Source organism: Pleuronectes platessa, chromosome 21 (assembly GCF_947347685.1).
Source record: "Pleuronectes platessa chromosome 21, fPlePla1.1, whole genome shotgun sequence".
NCBI lineage: Eukaryota > Metazoa > Chordata > Actinopteri > Pleuronectiformes > Pleuronectidae > Pleuronectes > Pleuronectes platessa.
The window spans coordinates 18,982,511-18,988,656 of NC_070646.1; positions in this window are offsets into that span (position 1 = coordinate 18,982,511).

Below are 6,146 nucleotides of genomic sequence, written 5' to 3' on the forward strand. Positions count from 1 at the left end.
GGCCAACAAATCTATGATGCTCTCTAATAACAGGTTTATTTGTTCAGTGGATCAGGTACGGTATAATTGATACAATATCTAAAATAGTCAACTTGAGGTGTATAAAATATAATATGTCATGTCTTCATCCATCACAAGCTCACTGAGTTTAGAACAGGGGGATTTCTCCAAAGAGGTAGAGTGAAGCACAGCTACACATTGTTCATGAGGTATCGCTTCAAATCTTTCGATTTAAGAATCTGATTTAAGAATAACAAGCCTGATTAAATAGTTTTATATGAAGGCTAAATTTACTGAACTGAATTTACATTCTCACATACAGCACCTCCCGAAAATGGCCAGAGATTTTCTGGGGAATGTGGGGAGATTCTCAGGGGTTCACTTTGATACAAAATACAAATTACCCCTCAAATAAATGTATTAAAATAAAATACAAAATACTGGTGCCAGAAAATGTAACAAAATACAATACATGTATTTTGTATTTTGAAATATAGGAAATACTTTTTCTGGATTTTCCGTTTTCTCACAATTTGGTATAGCAGAGCATTCAGGTTTGAGCTATATAATGTACACAAAGCTCTGGTGAACCCCACAAAAAGGAAGAACAGTCACAGAATGTCAGTGTAACTATGCAAAGCTATTCAAAGACAAAAACTTGATTGATTATGTATATAATTTATGGACTTAACAGCCCATAAACTTTGGCTTTGTATCAACAAGAAAATATTTATCACACAACAATAGCATCACACATTAGGCCTATGTATACTATAAAAGCAAAATATAGAATTAAAACCAGTTTTACACAGGTAAAGAGCCTAAATAAATTACTGTACATCAAGTTCTGCACTGAAAAATAAATAATAATAAAAGTTAAATAGTAAATCAAATCAAAAGTGAACAGGTAACTTAACAAGTCAGTAGCCTACTTACTTCTCTTTTACTGAACCTTGGCCAGTGGCATGGTAGCCTACTTATTTCTCTCTTACATTGGCCAGTGGCATGGCAGGCCACATAGTTCTATATTAAATGGTAAATGGTTTGGTATTTATATAGCGCTTTTCTAGTCTTGATGACCACTCAAAGCTCTTTTGCAGTATAGTTTTACATTCACCCATTCACACACACATTCATACGGTGCATCTATTCACAGCACTTAGCCATTCTATGGGGGGGGCATTCAGGGTTCAGCATCTTGACCAAGGACACTTCGGCATGCAGATGGGTCAGACTGGGGATCGAACCGCCGATCTTCAGGTTGGAGGACGACCACTCTACCCCTATGTTAAGTGTCTCATACAGGTTCACACTTACATCTTTATGACATAACAATCCTTCCAATTTGGTTCTTGAGACCCAACCACTGAGTGGCCAATTTAGTTGCCTTTAAGAACAACTAACTTTTCAAATACTTCTGGTGTTAACCGCCTCCTGTGCGGATGGAATATTATTCCTGCAAACAAGAACAGCCTCTCAACCGGAGCTGAAGAGGGGAGGGTTATGTTAAATCGAACAAAAAGGAGCTTGATGAGTGGTTACTGCTGAAAAGAAAGCAGGTCTTTTCTGGTGTCCTCCAGAAAACGAAGGGTCTCTATCTTCGCTTTGCTGTGGCTTGTGATCTCCTGTCTTTCCTGGAATTAAGTTTCTGAGAAAGCAAAGAAGTCATCTTCATCATCATCTTGGAGGTTGGAGGAAGCTGTTTCACTCTCTGCCACCACGCCAAGATCTGCAGCTGAGTGGAGCATAAGGTGGTGGATTCGTCTCTAACCCTAACCCTAACGGTTTTTTGATTTGTGGAGAAAGTATTTTGAATGTGAGCTGTTCTATGATAGTAAACTGAATACAGGTCGACACAAAGTTGTATGTAAAATAAAATTCCTCCTATATTTATATACGCGACAAATCTAGCGAATTTTTTTGGTGATATTGGAGACTTTCTGGTGTTTTGGAGACTGACCTGAAAGCACGTATCGTTCTGCAGTGACTGACAATGGGGAGAGGCGGTGGACTAGTGGCAGAAACTTGGACTATGGGCAGAAAAGGTCTCTGGTTCGAGTCCACGGAGAAACAACAAAAAGACGAACCTGGATTAATCTGTCCAAAAATCCAAGAGGATTCTCCCTACCCTGTCTAGTGCCCCTGAGCAAGGCACCTTACTCCCCCAACATCTGCTCCCCTTGCGCCGTACATGGCTGCTCACTGCTCTGTGTGTCCTGCACCAGATGGGTTAAAAGCAGAGGATACATTTCCCTACATTGCATGAGTGTGTCTGTGCATGTGTCTTAATCTTAATCTTAATCCTCAACGAGCAGCACTGGAAAACATGAGTCATTGAGTTCAGTCTCTTCATCGATGCAGAGTCCACATTGCGATGCATCTAAGAATCGAGACATTTCCAGACCTCTAGTGGTGAAACTGATCCCTTTCAGGACCCTGAAATAAAACAAAAGTACTTATAAAAAACAAAACTTGCTCATTTGCATCATTTTGCTGGTCCCAAGCCCGGATAAAGGACGAGGTTTGGACGTAGAGCTAGCAATGCCGCCCCACTTAACAGCCTTTTGATTAAATTTGATATTCTAACATTTAACAATACAGGACAAAATGGATTTATGAGAAGTGATGGTCTATTTCAATGGCAAGATAAAAAAAACAAAACAATAATCAACAGAAGAATACGGATATAACAAAATATTTATCAGTTGGGCGTTTAACAAATAGTTTATAACGCTTTAGAAGCAACAGGGACGTCCGAGTGCAAATTAACAAGTTTGACAAAGCTAATAAATGTTAAATATTTCAAAAGCCATTTTCACAGAATCTGTTTAGTTTGATCTGAACATAAGACTGGGAATCCTCTTCACACAGAGTGAAGACAAACGCAACCCTCTGCCCACAGCGGCAGCACAACCCGACAATGATCCACGTGGATTTAAATAAGCTTGTGGAGCCTGTGGATAAGACATTAAACGAACCGATGATGAGACACCACCATTATGTGTTCCACCTCCTCCTGTCTCCTTCCTCCAATGCTTTCCTAAATAGCAATCTCTCTGTTCTGTAGAGCAGTGATTTTTCAACCTTTTTTGAGCCGCGGCACATTTTTTTAATTGACAAAATCCCGGGGCACACCACCAACCAAAATGACACAAAATGACACTCTATGGCCTAACACAGTACATATAATACATATAGTTAGTAATATAGTTTCTAAATGTAAATACACTCACTCAGTGTGAAACCTGGGCCTGTTAAGATGAACACAAAACTGATATCCTGGCAGGAGCGGAATACAGACACACACAAAGCTCTTCCTCAACAGCTCTCAGTGTCTCTCTGTTTTTAGTTTTTATCGCAGTCAAGCTTGAAAAGCTCAGCTCACACATATGTTGTGGAAAACAGGAGCCATGTCCAAATAGCTTTGTTGGCCAGATTGGGGAACTCCTTGGCAGCAGATAACCAAAAACTGTCCAAAGGAAGATCAGCAAAGTTTAGCTTTAAACCACAATCTTGTTTCAGTTCAATAAGTTCCTCTTGCTCCTGTAAAGTCATGTCCTTTCCAGCAACTGATGCTGAGCTGTATGGTTCCCTAACCCAGTCAAGACATTCTGTGAAGGCTGAAGAGAAATAAAATGACAACTTCTCCTCAAGAGTTTTCAAATGTGTGCCTATCACCTCGCACATTGCAGCAGTGTTGACATCATGCCTTTTCTCAGTCAGTGGGAACATCTTAAGGTTGCCACGCTGCACATGTTATTGCCAGAGCTGCACATTTAAACAGAATCCATTTATTTGATCAGTGCCTGTAAGCAGGTTTTCATTTCGTCCTTGCAAACGTGTGTTCAGTTCACTCAGATGATGAAATATATCAGCCAGGTACCACAAATTAGTTGCAAGCAGCTTTGAGTAATTGGACCTCTCAATTGGCAGAAATACTTTCCACCCACTGGAATAGAAGAGTATTACATTATCTGCCACATTTTATTACAGCACAGACCAGGGGTGCCAACAATTTATAGGCCTGTGAGCTACTCATGAAATGACCAAATAACGTTGGTATTTTTTTCTAAATCCTTTTTTTTCTCCTGCGGCGCACATCCTGCGGCGCACATCCGCTGTGCCGGCTCACATCCTGCGGCGCAGATGTGCGCACCTCCTGCAGCGCACATCTCCTGCAGTGCACATCTCCTGCGGCGCACAGCTCCTGCGGCGCACATCTCCTGCAGCGCAGATGTGTGTACATCTCCTGCAGAGCACATCCTGCTGCGCACATAAATAAAAAATATATTTAAAATTAAAAAAGTTATTCAAATCAAATTAATAAAAAAACTTCTCGCGCACATCCTGCGGCGTACATCCTGCGGCGCACATCTCCTGCGGCGCACATCCTGCGGCGCACATAAATAAAAAATATATTTAAAATAAAAAAAAATTATTTGAATCAAATTAATTAAAAAAACTCCGCGCGCACATCCTGAGGCGCACATCCTGCGGCGCACAAAAATGAAAAAAATATTTAAAATTAAAAAAAATATTTAAATCAAATTAATAAAAAAACTTTGCTGCGCAAATCTCCTGCAGCCAGACGTGTGTGTCCTGCGGCGCAAATGTGCGCACATCTGTGCCGGCGTACATCTCTTGCGGTGCACATCTCCTGCGGTGCACATCTCCTGCGGTGCACAGCTCCTGCAGCGCACATCTCCTGCAGCGCACATCTCCTGCGGTGCACAGCTCCTGCGGCGCACATCTCCTGCAGCGCACATCTCCTGCGGCGCAGTTGTGCGCACATCTGTGCCGGCGCAGCGCACATCTCCTGCGGTGCACATCTCCTGCGGTGCACATCTCCTGCGGTGTACATAAATAAAAAATATATTTACAAAAAAAACTAAATTAATTAAATCAAATTAATAAAAAAACTGTGCGCGCACATCCTGCGGCGCACATCTCCTGCAGCACACATTTCCTGCAACACACATATCCTGCTGCACAGATGTGTGCACATCTCCTGATGCGCACATCCGCTGTGCCGGCTCACATCCTGCGGCGCAGATGTGCGCACATCTGTGCCGGCGCACATCCTGCAGCCCACATCTCCTGCAGCCACATCTCCTGCAGCGCACATCTGCGCTGCAGGACCTAAAACTAAATTTTGGGGGCAGTGTCAAAGGGGAACCCAGTGTCCAGGTAAAGGGCATAGTGTCCTAGAGCAGGGGATTCATGGTAACCGACTCAAGTGTTTTTCCAGGGGGAGCTGAGGAGTAATCCAGGGAACAGTGTGGCTGAGCGGGACTGACAGATCAAAATGGATAGGTGATCCAGATGCAAATGAAGAAAAGGCATATGGCACAAACAGGCCAGCACAAAATTCCAAACTCTCCAAAGAAGCATTCAATAAAACCAGTGTATTCGAGTTGCTCAAGGTGATGATACCACAAGAGAAGTGGAGTTCCCACAGCCGTCAAGGCCTAATTCAGCATAACTAAGGGATGGTTCAGGCCTCACCTGAGCCAGCTCTAACTATAAGCTGAAAATCGATATATCATTAGTTCACTTTCTTTATAATTTCAGGTTCCTGATATTATTTTTTATAATAACCCTTTAGTAACTTAGAGTTAAAGTGTTAATTGACTCTGCACTGAGTGAACATACTCAAATTTTAAGTATTTTTGTGATATTTCTGTGATCATGATTGCATGTGTAGCCCATATTATGACTTTATTAATATTTATCATTTAAATGTTATTTTGTAATATAGAACTACACACACACACACACACACACATACACACACACACACACAAAGAGTCCAGCTGTTAGAGGGTTCTTATGGCCTTTCAGCACCATTTGAACACCATGATACTCTTTGAATTAGAGCTTTACGTGAGAGTACCATAAGCCTCTATTACAAGTTGGTTAGGATCATTATACAGGAGACAGGTCTGTCTCTGGTTTGTGTCTCCTTTAAACTATTTAAACTATTGATTGAACTCTGTATTGAATATATAAAAAACAAAACAAACTTTTCCCCACACTATCATATTCCAAAGTTTGATCCATAGATAATGAATTATAATAAGATATCAGATTTGTTCACATAAAAACATGCAACAAAATGCCATATTGAAACCTAACATGGTATCTTA